This window comes from Bos grunniens, chromosome 5, assembly GCF_055505025.1.
Source record: "Bos grunniens cultivar Pamir isolate PY7600 chromosome 5, Bosgru_T2T1.0, whole genome shotgun sequence".
Lineage (NCBI taxonomy): Eukaryota > Metazoa > Chordata > Mammalia > Artiodactyla > Bovidae > Bos > Bos grunniens.
Window position 1 is genome coordinate 89,177,071 of NC_141169.1, and position 20,387 is coordinate 89,197,457.

Below are 20,387 nucleotides of genomic sequence, written 5' to 3' on the forward strand. Positions count from 1 at the left end.
CCTGGGTTGGGACCCTATGGATTGTGTCCCAGCAAGCTCCTCTGTCCATGGGATTCTCCAGTCAAGAATATTGGAGTCAGTTGCCATGCCCTCCTCTGGGGATCTTCCCACCTAGGGATCGCACCCGCATTTCTTATGTCTCCTGCATTGGCAGGCAGGTTCTTTACCATTAGCACCACCTAGGAAGCCCGAATACTCTGTCCATGGGATTCTCCAGGCAAGAATACTGGGGTGGGTTGCCATTTCCTTCTCCCAGGGATCTTACCAACCCAGGGATCGAACCCAGGTCTCCTGCATTGCAGGCAGCTTCTTTACCAACTGAGATGTGAGGGAAGCCCAAAGACTAGATTGATAGCCCCAGATAGACAATAGATCTGGTAGAATTTTTTTTACAGCCCACGAGAGAGTCCTACATGGTCACCAAATCATAGGTTTTCCTGGAAGATGTGACGACAATACCTGTGGAGGAGAAATTTCAACTTGGCCAGACTCTGCTGGGATGTAACCCAAGATGCTGAAGGACTGATGTTGAAGCTGAAGCTCCAATACTTTGGCCACCTGATGCGAAGAGCTGACTCATTGGAAAAGCTCCTGATGCTGGGAATGATTGAGGGCAGGAGGAGAAGGGGGCGACAGAGGATGAAATTGTTGGATGGCAAAACTGACTCTAGGACATGAGTTTGAGCACGCTCCAGGAGATGAAAGCCTGGCGGGCTGCACTCCATGAGGTCACAAAGAGTCGGACACAACTGAACGACTGAACAACAACAACCCAAGATACACATCTGTCAAACAGAAGTAGTAAGTAATAAACAGAGTGAAAAATCCTGACCAAGAGGACTTCCACTGACACAAAATTGTTCATGGTTTGGTGTTTGCTGCTACTGCTAAGTCGCTTCAGTCGTGTCCAACTCTGTGCGACCCCATAGATGGCAGCCCACCAGGCTCCTCTGTCCCTGGGATTCTCCAGGCAAGAATACTAGAGTGGGGTGCCATTGCCTTCTCCAATGCATGAAAGTGAAAAGTGAAAGTGAAGTTGTTCAGTCGTGCCTGACTCTTCGCGACCCCATGGACTGGAGCCTACCAGGCTCCTCCGTCCATGGGGTTTTCCAGGCAAGAGTACTGGAGTGGGTGCCATTGCCTTCTCCGGTTTGGTGTTTGAGACCTTATATTTCTTTAAATTTGAACTGGCATGTAACACCTGGAATGAACAGATGAATTTTTCAATCTGTAAAAAGACAAATGTTTTTTAAAAACATGGATATATTAATGCTAAGGAAACGATCTCAAAAAGCAGGTTGGAAAGAAGCTGTAGAAAACAAACTTGAAAACTTTCATGAAACAAGTAAAAGAAGCGTTCATCTGTAAAGAAATGTTACTGTGGAAGCTCAGATTATTTAGTGGACTTGAAGGATTTCCTGGATCCTTATCTGTTAAGAATTTTAGGAGAAGGAAAAGGAGGTGCCTTAGAACTCCTGATCTCAGAACCAGTCAGGCCTCCAGCTATTAGAGACTGTGAACTCTATGGGAGGAAGAAGTCGATAAGAGTGAGGCCAGAGGGTGGGAGAGCTGCCTGTGGTATTCAAAACATCTGATAAGAACTGTCTGCTAAGCAATGTATCAGCTTTTTACAGGCAAACAAAACCATGGTTCTGTGACTTGTTTGGAGGGAAGCAGGTAAATTGTAACTGCCAAGGTAGCCATCCACTGTTACTGAGGATGCCAAGGCAGGGGCACGAGAAGGGTCGGAAAGATACCAAGGTTTTATGTTCCACGAAGCTGTGGACCCAACCCCTCAAAGACTAGATTTAAGGCAAGAACAAACAACAGCAACCAGAGAAGATCCTGAACGGAGAATGTTTCTGGAACAATACTGTGCAATGTGGTGAATGAAAAATTTCCACCACTTTTTTGATGTTAATAGAGAATGACCGTTTTTTAGAAGGACAGTGGTAAAGAACCAGCCTGCCAGTGCAGGAGACATAAGAGACGTGGGTTCAATCCCTGGGTTGGGAAGATGCCCTGAAGGAGGGCATGACAACTCACTCCAGTATTCCTGCATGGAGAATTCTGTGGACAGAGGAGCCTGGTGGGTATAGTCCATGGAGTCACAAAGAATCAGACACAGCTGAGGCGACTTAGCACAGCACAGAAGGATGTATTCATAATTGTAGTTATTAATAAGTACAGTTATTTTTGGAGAACTTGGTGCCAGGCAGACTGCTGAGTCTTTACATGTGTTATCTCATTTCAGGTTCTTGACAACCCTTCAGTTCAGTTCAGTCGCTCAGTCGTGTCCGACTCTTTGAGACCCCATGCACTGCAGCACACCAGGCTTCCCTGTGCATCACCAACTCCCAGAGCTTACTCAAACTCATGTCCATTGAGTTGGTTTGAGCTTATTCAAACTCATGCAATCCAACCATCTCATCCTCTGTTGTCCCCTTCTCCTCCTGCCTTCAATCTTTCCCAGTATCAGGGTCTTTTCAAATGAGTCAGTTCTTCCCATCACGTGGCCAAATTATTGGAGTTTCAGCTTCAGCATCAGTCCTTCCAATGAATATTCAGGACTGATCTCCTTTAGGATGGACTGGTTGGATCTCCTTGCAGTCCAAGGGACTCTCAAGAGTCTTCTCCAACACCACAGTTCAAAAGCATCAATGCTTAGGTGCTCAGCTTTCTTTATAGTCCAACTCTTACATCCATACATGACTACTGGAAAAACCATAGCTTTGACTAGAGGGACTTTTATCAGTGAAAGGTTGTTGTTGAATCACACGAAGACACCGGGATTCTTGGCCCCCAGAGGAGAAGATTCGATCCGGGGCCAGAGAAGAGGCTTGATCACTCAGAGCTTTTGTGTAATAAAGTTTTATTAAAGTATAAAGGAGATAGAGAAAGCTTCTGACATAGGCATGAGAAGGGGGCAGAAAGAGTACCCCCTTGCTAGTGTTAGCAATGAAGTTATATACTCTCCAATGGATCCGAAGAATGTCTGGAGATTGTAAAGACCTCACCAGACCTACTCCCATAATTTACCTTTTAAGATAACAGAATTAGCCAGAAGGTTTAATCCAGAGACTATCCTTAATCCAGAGACTGTCCTCAGGCAGGATACATTATTGTTGTATAATCGTAAGGAATGTAGAGAAGGAAAAAAAGTTTGAGCTTTCTTCCTTGAGAATTCCAGACCCCTCTCTCCTTGGGGACCCCTAGACTCCTTATCAACCTGCCTAGGAAATGACTCTCTCAGTCAGCAAAGTAATGTCTCTGCTTTTTAATATGCTGTCTAAGTTGGTCATAGCTTTCCTTCCAAGGAGCAAGTGTCTTTTGATTTCATGGCTGCAGTCACCATCTGCAGTGATTTTGGAGCCCAAGAAAATAAAGTCTGTCACTGTTTCCATTGTTTCCCCATCTATTATCCATGAAGTGGTGGGACCGAATGCTATGATCTTAGTTTTCTGAATGTTGAGCTTTAAGCCAGGTTTTTCACTCTCTTCTTTCACTTTCATCAAAAGGCTCTTCAGTTTCTCTTCACTTTCTGCCATAAGGGTGGTGTCATCTGCATATCTGAGGTTATTGATATTTCTTCTGGCAATCTTGATTCCAGCTTGCGCTTCATCCAGCCTGGCATTTCACATGATGTACTCTGCATATAAGTTAAATAAGTGGGGTGACTATATACACCCTTGATGTACTACTTTCTCAATTTGGAATCAGTCTGTTGTTCCATGTCTGGTTCTAACTGTTGCTTCTTGACCTGCATACAGATTTCTCAGGAGGCAGGTAAGGTGGTCTGGTATGGTCATGACAACCCTAACCCTTTTATTTTTTTAACCTGGACCCTCAACTCTTAAAATCATCTCCAATGGTAGATAAGAAAACTGAGCCCTGTTTGGCTTTTTAAGGAACTTTAAGTGCTCTTCAAAACCCTAGGACTAGCAAGTGCTCAGGATGAGATTTGAATGCAGAATCTTTTTTTTTCTTCTTTCCTTTTTACTTTTTAAATTATGAAAGTATGATAACACATTTACAAAAAACTTGGAAAATACAGAACAAAGTTACATATAGTTTCACTGTATATTACATTACTTTTTAAGTAGATAAATTAAGATTTTTAGTTGGAGTTTCAATGTCAAACTCTCAATAATTAATAGATGGAATAGATGGGATAATAGAAGGATATAGTAGACCTGAAAAGCATTATGAACCATTTCAACATAATTAAAATTTATATAATTTTCACAAACCAGCAGGATACAAATTCTATTCAAGTTCCTATAGACTATAAACCAGGAGACACTGGAGCATATCCAAGGATGTAAAGCAAGGATCAAAAATTTCATGGTCTAAAGGTTGAATGTATAATCTTGAACTCTAGAACCTGGGTTCTGAACCCTTATGTGATGAGAACCCATCTTGAATGATTTAGTAGTTAAAGTTTGACTTGATGGGGAGAGGGAAGCACAGAGAGGGCATCCAGTTCCAGAATAAATAGGATCTGGTGACAGATGTTTTTGCAGTGTGCCTAATCTTTTATACAAATGGAGTTCTTGGCTACGATTGTGGAAAACCTATGGAAACCATGAGATCTTAGGAGTGAGTGGTGCTGGTATCATCAGGTGCCCTCATAAACTACTTCCCGAAAGGGAGCTGGTAGAAAAGTTCACAGTTCCCTTGGTACAGGGGCCCTACAGCTGGAAATGGGTGGGAAGAAGATATCTTAAAAGGAGCCACATAGTAAGTAGAAACACAGGGTGGTCCCTTGATCAGAGGATAAAAAAGGGGAATCACCTGATCAGATCTTTGTCCCCGGATGTTGCCTTGAGCAGAAGACAGCTCCCAGTCCCAGGTTACACAGGGCCAAAGAAATAGGGCCCCACTTGGAGGTCCAGCCCCATTCCTGAAGGAGCCTGTGGTGGGAAAAAAAGAGGCTGTAGAAGGAGATGAGTCATCTACAGAGGATGTCACAAAGTTGCCCAGTGTCCTGATCACATGCACTGCTCCTGCCAGTGTGGCCATGGGTCTGGCCAGCACAGCTCTTTTTAAGCATTTGGGAGTCTGTGACCCTGGAGGAAGCCAGAAGTATCAGAGTACCCTAGTTAACATTCTGCCCATTTCTCCAACTGCCACAAAGTGATACAAAGATTTTTGCACTGGGTTGAAAGAAGACACAGTGTCTCCTATGCATGCCTTGTGCTCAATAGTCTCTGTGTTCAGATTTTCCCTTTATCACTTTTTAGTTGATTGACCTTGACAAATAGCTTAGCCTCTGTGAGTCTGAATTTTCTCATCTATCTCATAATGGCCACATCACCAGATCGTTTTGAAGATTAAGGAATAATGCATAAAAAGCATTTAGCACAATGATTAACACATCATATAAGGGACCAATGAGTGGAATTAATGAAATAGTAAGGTATTAGAGAACAAAATGTTAGTTTATGAGTTGGTACAATATTTCGTATTTCATCAGAGGACAACTGAACTTTTTAATTTTTAATGCCTTGAGAAGCTCTTTGGGTTTAAAAGGTGGAAAAGTGAAGCACCTGGTGTGGATGTGCTGGGATTAGAGCAATTTTAAGATGTTTGCTATGCTACACTGTGGGCTTCCTTGGTGGCTTACACGGCAAAGAATCTGCCTGCAATGTGGGCAACCCATCTTCTATCCCTGGGTTGAAAAGATCCTCTGGAGAAGAGAATGGCAATCCACTCTAGTATTCTTGCCTAAAACATTCCATGGACTGAAGAGCCTGTGGTCCATGGGGTCACAGTCGGACGTGACTGAGTGACTGAATACACACACAACTGACTCACCATGCTGTACACCTAAAACTAATGCAACACTGCAAATCAACTATACTTCAGAAAAAAAATGAAGTAGAGATGAGTAGGAGAAGTGGAAGAATCCCAGAAGTCTGCAGAGAAATACAGAGGGATAATGGATATCCAGCTATACATCCTATGGGGGTATGAGAAAATTTTATTGAAATCTTGAAGTACAAGGACTTTGAGGATCTATAAACAAGTGTTTCTTCATTTGATCTTACCAAAAGGCCAAGAAGCAACAAGTGATACTTATATTACAATTATTATTAGTTTGATTCCAAACTTAGTCATCTTGGTGAATGGTTGGCAAAAATAATGATGAGTCATGAAGGGCTCAGTTATCTTTGTTCTCATTAAAGCACATGTGTTTTAGTGAAGGAAGATAAAGGAGGCTGAATAGCAGCTTCCCAAAGATGTCCAAATCCTATCCCCCAGGACCTGTGAATGAGATACACAGTAAAAGGGGACTTGCATGTGAAATTAAGTTAAACATTTTGAGATGAGGAGGCTGTCCTGGATTAATCTCCAACAACTTAGGATAGTTCTTACAAGAAGAAGACAGGCATGTCAAAGTCAGAGGGAGAAGATGTGAGAACAGAAGCAGAAGTCAGAGAGGAGATGAGGACAGAGGAAGGGACCATGAACCAGGGAAAGAAAGCAGGCTCTAAAACCTGGAAGAGGCAAGAGTTCTCCCATAGAACCTTGAGAAGGACTGAAGACTTGTAGATGCCTTGACCTTAGCCCAGTGAAACTGATTTTGGACTTTTGACCTCTAGAACAGTAAGCCAATACATTTTAGTTGTTTGAAGGCACTAATTTTAAAGTAATTTGTTACAGTGTGTGTGTTGGTCGCTCAATTGTGTCCGACTCTTTGTGACCCCATGGACTGTAGCCCATCAGGCTCCTCTGTCCATGGGATTCTTCAGGCAAGAATACTGGAGTGGGTTGACATTCCCTTCTCCAGGGGATCTTCCCAACCCAGGGATCAAATCCAGGTCTCCTGTGTTACAGGCAGATTCTTTACCATCTGAGCCACCAGGGAAGCCAAATTTGTTTCAGTACCCATAGGAGACTAATACAGAGTATTCGGGCAACAGTGGAAAAGCAGAGGGCAGTATGGTGTCTGTCCTGTGCCAAGTCCTCTGGGTCGGCCTCTGGGAAAGAGTTGTAGGTAGAAGATGAAGGAGCTGTCCTCATGAAGAGAGTTTGAGGGATGAGGGCAAAAGCAGTCATGCTTAGGGCTCTGGCTGAGAGAGTATGATACAGAGCAGGGCAAGTGAGGGCTAGCACTGCTCTTAGGCTAAGAGGGTGCTACCGGCAGATAGAGAAAAGCCTCAGAGTCCATGATTGGGGGGCGGGGAGTAGGGCTGGAGGAGACCGTGCCAGGAGAACCAGCAGTGTCACTGATAGGGTACAACTTGTTTGAAGAAATTTTAGACATCCCTGAAGACTCCTAGAAAGACTTGATGGACACTGATGGAAGGATGAGCTCTTAAAGGTGCAGGGAAAGCCAGACAATTTGAATTATTATCATTTCTGTTACTTCATCTATATGGCCTGGAGAAACTTGGAAAACATCAATTTTAGGACTCCTGATAAATATAGTCCAACTAATTCCCAAGATTTATCTGTAGCGTTTCCAGGATGAAGGCAGGATTCTTGTAGCAGGCATTTTACAGGTGGAATGCATTCAGAAACCACAAAAATTAAAGTTCTTGACCACTAGGTGGCCCCATCCCCATGGGCTGGAGAATTTGTTTGCTGCTACTGTTAAGTCGCTTCAGTCGTGTCTGACTCTGTGCGACCCTATGGACAGCAGCCCACCAGGCTCCTCCTTCCACAGGATTCTCTACGCAAGAATACTGGAGTGGGTTGCCATTTCCTTCTCCAAGTCCCAGTCTATGAGACAAAACCAAACAGGAACAGTTCACAGAATACCCAATCTGCACTCTTCAAAAACATCAAAGTCACGGGAGACAAGAAAAGTCTGAAAAGCCTCCACAGACCAGAGGTTGCAGAGGAGATGTGAAAACTAAGTGTAACTCGGCATCCTGGGGGGATCCTGAAACAAAGGAAGGAGTTAGGGAACAACAGGTAAAATCAGAAGATAGGGTGAGCGAGGGGGTAGGTCACAGAAACAGACTGACATTGCGTCCCGAGTTGTGACAAACACCAGTATAACACAAGATGCCCACAGGGAGAGGGGAGGCTGTGTGAGGGGCTCCTCAGGAACTCTCTGTATTGCCTTTGCAGCTTTGTGGTCAATCTACAATTACTCCAAAATAAAAAGTTTATTTAAAGAAAAATACTCCACCTAGTCCACCAGTTATAATCTAAAGGAGAAGACTGGGGGTGACTATGCCCCCTCACTGCCAGCAGCCTGTCCAGTGGCCTCCCCTAATCCCACCTGCTAGTACTCAACACTGAGGAGTGGAAGTCAGTCCTTACTTAGAAGACCTTTAGAAACACTACTGCTGGGCCCTGGAGATAAAACATATCCACCTTAATAATAACAATGAATCCCTTATGCAACACCTTACTCTGTGCCAGGCACTAGTCCAAGGGCACCTGACCTGGATTAATTCATTTAATCCTCAAAACAATAATAAGAAATAGGTACATACGTTGGCCATCGACATGTTTTTATTAACTCAGCTCCATATTTGATTCTGGAACTATTCATGGAAAGCAAGACACATGGAAGGGAAATTGCCAGTAAGCTAGTTAAGTGGGGTGTAGTCAGGGGTTGAATCCAACAACTTGGCTCCAGAGTCCGTGCTCTTAAACATTACTCTGGAGAATTTGTTTAGTGACCTCTAAAAACACAAGGGCTTGAAACACATCAAAATGATTTGCCTTTTCCATTGAAACATGTATAATATCATATAAGAAATGAATTGCCAGTCCAGGTTCGATGCAGGATACGGGATGCTTGGGGCTGGTGCACTGGGATGACCCAGAGGGATGGTACAGGGAGGGAGGTGGGAGGGGGTTCAGGATGGGGAGCACGTGTACACCCGTGGCGGATTCATGTTGATGTATGGCAAAACCAATACAATATTGTAAAGTAATTCGCCTCCAATTAAAATAAATAAATTTAAATTAAAAAAAAAAGAAAAAAAATGATTTGCCTTTTCAGTAACCTGGGCCAGGAAGATCCTCTGGAGAAGGAAATGGAAACTTACTCCAATATTCCTGCCTGGAGAATCCCTTGGACAGAGGAGCCTGGCAGATTACAGTCCATGGGGTCGCAAAGAGTTGGACACGACTTAAGGGACAGAGCACAAGCACAAACCTGGTTACTATAGACTCTGGCTACTTTTTCTTTTTTGTTTACAGAGTTATATAAATACAGGAGCTCCTTTTCTCACTTTCCTTTTTACTTACAAATGTCACCTGTACCATGAACTCGACTTTCTTGTCTATGAGATCAAATAGCTCTGTGTTACCCAGTAGGCTTGGAATGTGGACAAGAAAAGGGGAATGATACTGAAATTCATTTTTTTGAAGATTTAACTTTCTCTTTTAGATGGGAGAACAGAATATACAAGGACTTAACTCAGGTTTTCACTATATGTGTTGTTGGCGGTACCATATTCATGAGCCATTCATCTCTGCACCCAACAAATATTTGCTGAGGGTGTGTTCTGAGCAGAATCAATTTCTTAATCATTGCAGTGGGTTATATAACTTTTAAAAAGCCCACAGAGCTCCAACAGAAGAAAACCTTAACATTTTACAGAGGAGAATGGAGAGGTAAATTATTAAATATGACATATGGGGAATAAAGTATAGAATAGAAAGTGTCATCTATCTTCATGTATTTAGTCATCATGTTCATGCATTTATTTTCACATGCAATGCCTTGCCGCTTCCATTCCTTGCATTTATAATATTATCATACTGAGAAAATGTGTTTTAGGTCTAACAATGGAAAAAATGAAATACTGAAGCAGTCATTTTAAATTCAACCTTTGCATCTTCAAACATAAAGAGGAATGACAAGTATCTATATAAGATTGATCTGAAATACATTTGAAAGTCCAGGAAATGGGGGAAATGGGGAAACTTACAATGTCCTCCTAAAGCCCAGATAAAAATATGTGTAAATAAATATTTGTAGCAGGATACTATTTTTAATAGTATCCCTGGTGGCTCAGAGGTTAAAGCATATGCCTGCAATGTGGGAGAACTGGGTTCAATCCCTGGGTTGGGAAGATCCCCTGGAGAAGGAAATGGCAACCCACTCCAGTATTCTTGCCTGGAAAATCCCATAGACAGAGGAGCCTGGTGGGCTATACTCCACGGGGTAGCAAAGAGTCGGACAGGACTGAGCAACTTGACTTCACTATTTTTAATATATTGTTCGTATTTGAAAAATACTGATGTGTGATGTTGGGAAAGATTGAAGGCAGGAGGAGAAGGGGATGAAAGAGGATGAGATGGTTAGATGGCATCACTGACTCAATGGACATGAGTTTGGGTAAACTCCGGGAGTTGGTGATGGACAGGGAGGCCTGATGTGCTGTGATTCATGGGGTCGCAAAGAGTCGGACATGACTGAGCGACTGAACTGAACTTTCTCTGTATAAGTTGACTGTCCTTACAATCTTTGGGCAGAAGGTGTTTTGTTTCCTAAATTTATGTGCTGATATTTGAGATTACAATCTTCTCTTCATTGTTTTCTATTACTGTCCATCTGTGAGAGGCCTGTCTTCTACTTTGTCTCCTTTTATTCCTGATCTCCATTTACTCTCTCCTTTACCGTTACACTTATTCTAATGTGTTTCATCTGTGTCCTCAGCTACACATGCATGTGTGAATGTAGCTTTGCTTTGTGTATATAGTTTAAATGTCCTATGTGAAAGAATTTCTTATTTCTTCACCTACACAATTTTGTTCAGAATGGCTCTACCAATAGAGAGAGGGAAGAAAAATCACCAGATAAGCTTAAAGACTCTAAAAGCAGAAAGATTGGATGGGGAATCGGGGAGATGCTGTGTATATGTACAAATTTGCAACTAGAAAATGAATAGGTTCTAGAGATCTAATGCACTGCCCACTGATTGTATTCAAAAATACTAGATCTTAAATATCCTCATCATAAAAAAGAAATGATTGAGACTTCCTGATGGTCCAGTGGTTAAGAATATGCCTTCCAGTGTAGGGGACTCAAGTTCAATCCCTGGTCAGGGAACTGAGATCCCATATGCTACCAGGCAACTAAGCCCATGTGCTACAACTAGAAAGTCAATGCACTGAGATGAAGATCCCATGTGTCACAACTAAGATGTGATGCAACCAAATTAATTAATTAAAAATTAATATGTTAAAAAAGGAAGTGGTACTATTTTACTTAAAAAACGAAATGATAATCATGTGACATGATAGAGGTGCTGACTAAGCTATGATGATACACAAAAATGTATCAAGTCAACAAGCGTATGCCTTAAGCTTACACAATGATTTCTGTCCATTATATCTCAATTAAAAATAAATAAATAAAATAAAACGGAAAAGATCAGTGCCGTCTTCCTTTACCAGAGACTGGTAAAAAGTAAGACCCTCAGCTGGGCCCTGCCATTGCATGGTGTAGGAGGGGCAGACAACCTCTATAGGAGGTAAATGTAGACAGAGCACCCTGAGACACCAACATAGTTTCACTCCTAGCGTAACACGGGGTACAGCCATTGATTTTCAGTGTACTGGTCAGTAACCCAGAGAGGAAGGGCTTTGATCTCACCAAGTCTTGTGTCTCCAGAGAAGAACAACGGAAGTAGCAAAGAGAGATTATATGTATCAGATCTAGCCAGGCTTCTAGCCCATTGCTCATATAGTCATGACAAAGAGAGTACAGTGGTGACCTGCACAGACCCACCACCTGATTAAAATGCACATCTTGGCAGCAGCTGCTAAAATAGACTGACAATAATGACCAAGACCAGATGTTTCACCCTTATTTTTTGACATTACATAAACACCCTAGAATGTTGACATTTACTGCAGGAGTGGAGGAGGCCATTCAATGGACTGAGGTTTTCTGCTTTAGATTTTGTAACTGCAGGAGATGGTCTGTGAGCAGCGGTGAAATCATGTGTGATAGAACAAATAGAAGAAAATTTCCTTGAATTGCATCTGAGCCAACCTTTTAAAAAATAGCACAGGATTATAGCACCTGAAAGAAGAATTATATGTAAACTTCAGAGTAAAGTCATAATCTTAATCCTCAAGCAACTTTATTGAACTTATTAGCCATAATAGTTTTTTTAATGGTTCTTTTGGATTTTCTAAATACATGATTTTGTCATCTTCTATGAATTTTACTAATTTTTTTCCAATATGGTGACTTTTCTTTCCTTTACCTGACTAACTGCCCTGGCCAGAACCTTCAGATTGAATAGAAGTGGTAAGAGTCAACATTCTTGTGTCATCTTAGTAGGAAAGATATTACTCTGTCACAATTAAGTACGGTGTTACCTGTGTCTCTTTCATAGATGTCCATTTGAGTCCTTCCTTCCTTCAGGTTAAGGAAGTCTACTCCTATTCCTAATATCTTGTGTGTTTTTATCATGAAAAGGTGCTGGATTTTCTTCAAATACCATTTCTGCATCAATTAATACAGTGTATTACGTCGATTGATTTTAGGAGGGAATGTTGAACCACCTTGCATTTCTAAGATAGCTCTCACCAGTCCTGGTATATAATCCTTTTTATATTGCTAGACTTGGGATCTTACTTGTGGTAGGCTATGTATAATGGCTTTCCAAAAGATACATGGTGTGCTGCAGTCCATGGGGTCACAAAGAGTCAGACACGACTGAGTGACTGAACTGAACTGAACTGAATTGAAAAGATACACATATCATAATTCCTGGGTGGAATCTGTGACTGTTACCTTACATGGCAAAGATTTTGAAAATGTGATTAAATTAAGGGGAGATTATCCTGGACTATCTAGACAGGCCCCATATGCAATCACAGGTGTCCTTTAAGGTAGTTGCTGTCGTTTAGTTGATAAGCCATGTCCAGCTCTTTACAACTCCATGGACTGTAGCCCACCAGGCTCCTCTCTCCATGGGATTTCCCAGGCAAGAATATTGGAGTGGGGTGCCATTTCCTCCTCCAGGGCATCTTCCTGACTGAGGCATCAAACCTGTGTCTCCCTTAAGCCACCTTGGGAAGTCCCTTTAAGAGGGTGGCAGAAGGAAATTAAAGATAGAATAAGAGAAGGCAATGTGACCATGGAGAAAGAGGTTGGAGTGACAACAGCCACGTTCCTTGGCTTTCAGCACTCCAAAAGAATAAATTTCTGTTGTTTTAAAGCAGCAAATCTGGGTAATTTGTTACAGTAGCAAGAGAAAACCAACATATCAGTATTTTGTTGAAGACTGTTGCATGACTATTCATGAGGAATACTGATCTCTAGTTTCCTTGTGATATCTTTGTCTGGCTTTGGTATCAGAGTGAAACTGGCTGCATAGAATAAGTTGGGAAATGATCCCTCCTTTGCTACTTTTTTGAAACATTTTTTGGGGAACTAGTTTTAATTCTGTTTTTACATATATCTGCATTCCTAAAGCTTATTTGAAATCCAGAAATTTTATCTGTCTGTTTCATGATGTTGACTGCTCTGGATCAAATTTTCCTGAAAAGATTCGTGTCTATTACTTTGGGACAGTTTTCTTGAATAATATATCTTCAAATACATGTTATGTTATTAAAGTTTTATTTTAGATGGGAATTTCAATGATATGTGTATTGCCTGACTATTGTCCTTTTTCTTTATTTTTCTCTCATCATTTTAACTCTTCATTTTATTTCATTTTGTGGGCTCACCTTATTTTTTATCTTCTGGGCTTCCCAGGTCGCTCAATGGTAGAAGAATCTGCCTGCCACTGCAGGAGGCATCAGTTCATTGTCTGTATCATTGGGAAGACCCCCTGGAGAAGGAAATGGCAACTCACTCCATTGTTCTTGCCTGGAGAATCCCATGGACTGAGAAAACTGGTGGGCTACCATCCATGGGGTAGCAAAGAGTCAGACGACTGAGCAACTGAGCACATATATATGCTCCTTATGTATTTTCAGCAGTACCTATTTTCTCTTGTGCTTCTTCCAACTCATTTTTTTTTTTTTTTTTTGGTCCACACTGTGAGGCATATGGGATCTTAGTTCCCTGACCAGAGATTGAACCTGCACCCCCTGCGGTGGAAGTGTGGAGTCTTAACCACTGCACCTCCAGGGAAGGTCCACTTCCAACTCACTTTTGTTCTGTGAATGACTTAATATTTTCTCTTATTTCTCCCTGCTTATATTTTATTTCTAGTTCCTCACTAAATCTTTGTTGAACTGCTTGATCTCTGCTCCTTATTCTTAATTCATAGAGGCAACCACTAACTTAGACTTTTCTTATTTATATTATCTGGTGATAATTTAAATTTCTTCCTTGGTGACATAATTTTAGTGAGTGTCCCTAATTTGTCAGTTGATTTTTTCCCTGTTTTTTTCTTCTTCTCCTTTCCCTCCTTCTCCTTCTAATATCTTTAAGTGGATCCTGAACAGATTTCCTTTTTAAAATTTATCAAGCATGTCATTTATGAAACAGGTCATTTCATCTAGCTATTTGCAGGAATTTGGGAGAGCGCAGAAGAACCTACACTTTGTGGAAGGACCTACACTTTGTGGAAGAACCTAGGCTTTGCGGAAGGACCTAGGCTTTGTGGCAGAATAGCTGGATAGACAACCACAAAGTTCAACTGTTTAGCAAGGGAAAATCTTTCTTCCACTATTATGGAGACAAACTGCTTCATTGAGAACCAAACTAAGTGCCTACAGTTGATGCGTTGCTCCCCAGGTGGCACTAGTGGTAAAGAGCCTGCCTGCCGGTGTAGGAGATGTAAGAGACACTGGTTTGGTCCCTGGATTGGGAAGATACCTTGGAGGGGGAAATGGCAACCCACTCCAGTATTCTTGCCTGGGAAATCCTGTAGACAGAAGAGCCTGGCGATCTACAGTCCATGGGGTCACAAAGAGTTGGACACGGCCGAGCACACACGTAACATTCCTCCTACTGTTGTAGACTGGGATATAAGATTTTGTACTTAATGTGTACACTTTTGCTTCGGCATATGTACTTTTACTCTGGATCTTCCAAGTTATACAGTTACAGCAGCCCCCTCAACCTGCACTTTTTTGTGGGCATTTTTCTGCTTGACCCTTATTGCTTTTGAAAGCCCTTTCACCTATTTTCTGGTTTGGAGTTTCAACTCTCTTCTAATTTTGCCAAAAGCAACTTCAGTGTTTATATTTCTCTTTTTCCTTACTGCTTTTGGATGATTTCCATAAAGAGAAGGGAGAAATGCCAGCTTTGGAAACAAGAAAGGTCTAGCTTAAATTTGAACACTTTTTTATCCCCCCTTTTTTTTTTTAACTCTTGCCTTCTCTTTACATTCTTCTTTTTTTAACTTCTTATTTTATATTGGAGTGTAGCCAATTAACAATGTTGTGATAGTTTCAGGTGGACAGTAAAGGGACTCAGCCACACATATACACATATCCATTCTCCCCCAAATTCTCCTCTCATCCAGGCTATCGCATAACATTAAACAGAGTTCCCTGTGCTACACAGTAGTCCTTGTTGGATATCCATTTAAAATAAAGCAGTGTGTATGTCAATCTTAAACTCCCTAAATATCCTTTCCTCCCATCTTTCCCCCGTGGTAACTGTAGATTTGTTCTCTAAGCCTGTGGGTCTGTTTTGTAAACAAGCTCATCTATTTCATTTCTTTATAGGTTTCACATATAAGGGATTTCATATGATATTTCTCCTTCTCTGTCTGGCCTACTTCACCCTGTATGACAATCTCTAGGTCCATTCACGTTGCTACGAATGGCATTATTTCATTCTTTTTAATGGCTGCGTAACAGTCTCTTGTATATATGTTACATTCTTCTTTTGTAGTTTCTCGTTTGCTCAGTTTCATCTGAATGAATTACAATTAAATTTTCATCTCTACCCTGGTTTCTGTCCTTCTGATTATCTTCTCCTTTTCCTATTGTTAACTTCACATGGGTATTCCTCAGGAACTCATATTATCATTGTCCTCTATACTTTGATGGAGCTTCCCTGGTGACTCAGCTGGTAAAGAATCCTCCTGCGATGCGGGAGACCTGAGTTCGATTCCTGGGTTGAGAAGATCCCCTGGAGAAGGGAAAGGCTAGCCACTCCAGTATTCTGGCCTGGAGAATTCCATGGACTATATAGTCCATGGGGTCCCAAAGAGTCAGACACCACTGAGCCACTTTCACTTTCACTTTCTTCCACTTTCATACTTTGATGTTCTGATCTTGGTCAATGGCATCAGAGTTCTTCCTCTTAAGCAATGTAGTTGAAAATTTTAGAATCATATTTGTACTTTATTTTGTCCATCCTGTGTTCAAAGTACCTCCAATCTAATCTTCTTTTTACTTCTGCTGATATCACTTTGCTTTGGACCCTACACCTGGATTCTGCAGACTGCTATTCTTGGCTGTCTTGGGTGCATGTTTAGTTGCTTCTGCCATGTCCAACTCTTTGTGACTCATGAACTGTAGCCTGCCAGGCACCTCTGTCTATGGAATTGTCCAGAAGAATACTGGAGTGGGTTTCCATGCCCTCCTCTAAGGAAAATCTTTCTGACCCAGGGATCAAACCCATGTCTCTTACATCTACCTGCACTGGCAGGTGGGTTCTTTGCCACTAGCACCACCTGGGAAGCCCCTTGGTTGTCTTATCCATCGTCAATTCAGCTACTCACTGTCCAGAGTTAACATCCTTAAATACATCCTGTTATGGTATTCCTTTCCTCAAAACTCTCCATGGTTCACCAATATAAATGGAATAATCTCTTTAACCTTCTGTAAATTGACATCTGAACTCTCTACCAACATAAAATTAGTTGTTGTTTCTTAAGACCATTCTTCATCATTATCATAACTGTGTTTATCTTTGTTCCTTTACCCGGTAAGTATACTTCTTCATCTTAATTTGCTAATGTTTTGGCTGTTTTCCAAGACATTATGCTTAATAAAGCCCTTTCAAAATATCCATTTGCAAATAATCTCTCCTTTCCCACACTCTTATAAAATTTTTTAACCTATTTGTTACACACATCATTTTATGCTATGCCTGTATTTGCCTTTTGCATTACTCTGAGCTCCCGAAGTACAGGAGCCATGCCTTCTCAGCTTATATTATTCACATCATATAACATAGGTGATGCATAGTGGACGTTGTTCCTTCATATGAATTTAAACAATGAATGTTAATGGGCTTCCCAGGTGGTGCTAGTGGTAAAGAACCCACCCGCCAATGCAAGAGACGTAAGAGACGCAGGTTCAATCCCTGGGTTGGGAAGATCCCCTGGAGAAGGGCATGACAACCCATTCCAGTATTCTTGCCTGGAGAATCTCATGGACAGAGGAGCCTGGAGGGCTAGAGTCTCTAAGGTCGCAAAGAGTTAGACACAACTGAAGTTTTGGAGCACACGGACACATGCACACAAGATATGCTAACAGATATGTGTCTAATGGATGGAGATCTCTCTCTCTCTCTCTCTCTCTCACACACACACACACACAGCTTCCATCAGGCTTGCATTGAGCCAAAGAGCTGCAAAGTCCCTTCCTGAAAGGAGGACAATTGACACCACCAATCCAGGTCTGGTGGTCTGAGGTGATGGCTGGAATTATGTGAAACTGGTAAAAATCTAGGGAGAAAATATTTCAGCTTCAGCCCATCCTGAAGTCTCCTCTGAACTGGTCTTAGCAGTAGAAAATCTCCATTTCCACAGGGGTGAACCGTGTCTCTGGGCGGCTGACAGGGAAAAAGTTTCTTGTGGCTGAGAAGACAATGGTGGGGGAAGCAGAACAGAGCAGGGGAGTTAAGCCTTTAACTTTCTTTCTGCCTTAAAAGTTTGATGAGGTAAACTTACCTTTATGATCACACCGACATTTTGCAGTATTTTATCCAAACCAAAGTCCAGGTTTTTGTTGCTTATCTTGTTTTGTGAGGAATTCTGCCTTCTTTGGAGGTTCATCAGCTCAAATTGTAGCAATTGATTATTAAATGACATGTTTTGTTCTATTATAATTTTTAGATTTTTAATTTCTCTTGAGTTTTCTAAGATGTTAATGAGAGGCATAGTATCTATGTATTTTGGGCTTTATTCTTTACTTCATTACCTTAATGTCAATTCAATACATTGTTCTTGCTCTTAACTCACCCAGTGTTGATGGCTTGATCAAGTCTCTTAATCTATTTGAAGGAAAGTTGCCTCATGTGTTTAGGTAGATACAAAACTACTTGTTTCAAGTTTTAAGACTCTCTAAAGCTGGTGGAGATCTGATGCTGGGAAATATTGAGGGTAGGAGGAAAAGGGGGCAATGGAGGATGAGATGGTTAGATGGCTTCATGGACTCAATGGACATGAGTTTGAAATGAGCAAATGTCTATGACATGGACATGAGCAAACTCCAGGAGATAGTGAAGGACAGGGAAGCCTGGCTTGCTACAGTCCAGTGGTCACAAAGAGTTGGACATGACTGAGCAACTGAACAACAAAAAACCCAGTGGGTCATAAAAAAAGCACTGAATTAGTTGGAAAAAGTTTGTTCTCTCTGGTCTATTTAATCTTGACTTATTTAGACCCATGATAATAAAATATCTCCTTTAATTGAATATGTAAGTAACAAATGAATAATGCTAATAACTTTAATAATTGCTCATCACTATACCAGAAAGTTGCATCAAAACCAATCTTTATTGTCAAATTTTTGAAGTTAAAATATTTTAGTATCAAAGTGGTATTTTCAGAAGGTATTTTGTGTTGCTGTATGTGAGCATGTTGGCTTTATAAAATACTATGATAAAGGTCAAGACTTCAAAGATTTGGATTTAATAACCATATCTGTATACTTTTGTTTTTTATTTTTTCACACATAATCTCAAAGTCTTGAATATCATAAAATTCTCATGTCATTGACAATAACAATTTTATGGGATACAAAATTAAAAGCAAGTTGACCAAATTCCCTATATTATTCATGGAGTAACATAAACTTAGAGAAATATAGAATTTAATCCCATAGCCAGATCATACTTCACTTAAAACCCCTGGGAAAAATATGTGTGAATTATCTGATTATCAGATATAAGAAAGGGTAATAAATTTAGAGTCTCGTTTGCTTAACATTTAAATAGAAACCAATTTAATTCAGTGGGTACCTGCTGAGAATATATACAGGCTATCTAAGCAGTATAAAGATGAGAAAGTACTCAGAGTCTGATTAACATGCTGATACAAAATATTTTAATTCACGTTACCTAAATCAAATTACAAAGCTACTTATATTTATAAAGTATATGTAAATACACTTATGTATAAAAGCTATATTGTATTATGTCATATCTTACCTCCATCATGGAAGGTAGTACTATAGACTTATTTTTATTTGCTACTAGAGACCTGGATTAACACTGAAGAAACTCAAATGATACAAAGATAACTAAGGATTTGACATTTAAAAACTGTTCAGTAGATTGCCTTGAAATCCTAAGAAACAATAATAGCATGCATTCTTTCATAAAGAAATCAAAATTGAGTGAAATGAGAGAAAAAAGTCAGTTGTTTACCTAAGAATAATGTCCTGAAAATCTTAACCCAGGACTTTTCCTTCCACCAGACTCAGGAAATACTAAAAATCTCATCCGGGGCACATGGATGTCTTTATCATTCCTTTTCTCTGAATGAAATAAACTTCTATTTTGCCTTAATTTATTACCTAAATCCTAATCTACTGTTATAAGTTCTTTGTAGCAATCTTTTATTAATGAAAATTAAAAATCCTAACCAGAAGTTGTGCTTAACTAGATGTTTACTGCCTTGCTAAAGATATAAGTCAAGGGAGTATCTATTATAGGGAGCATTTATTTGGGACCTGTTTCACATGGCCAGGATCTGAATCACTGTAACTGCGATCTAAATCCATTGTGAACCCTTTGGGTTCTAGCACTAAACAGTTTTATGGTGTTTCTCATCATTTGGACTGCTTCTTTGACAGTCTACATTGCAACCTGCCACTTTCTTTTGAGTTTTGCTAACCTTAATTCACAGACCTTGTTGGCAGAAAAGTTACTAAGAAGCCTTCCTCAGAGATGATTACAAAATGTGATTACTGTGTATATTTAGCTTCTGGATGGTACAACAGATTTTCTAATATTGTTCAGTTTTCTCAGTGAACAAAACTGTGCAAATCTTATATCTTTTTGTCTGCTTTTGATTTGATCTTTCAAGTACAGGTACTCTTTTGTATGCCTCATACTCTTTGGGGAGGTGGGGGGTAGTTATCTCCTACTATATTTCAGATAGTCAAAGAATTTTTAATCACAACTTTTATTTTTCTCATAAAAGTTTATGAATTGAAGATGAAAGCCGGCTTAGTAACCTGGAAAAGGATTTTATTTCATTCAATGGGATCTGTTTGATAGCACTCATGAAGTGACTTTTTATATTTGAAAT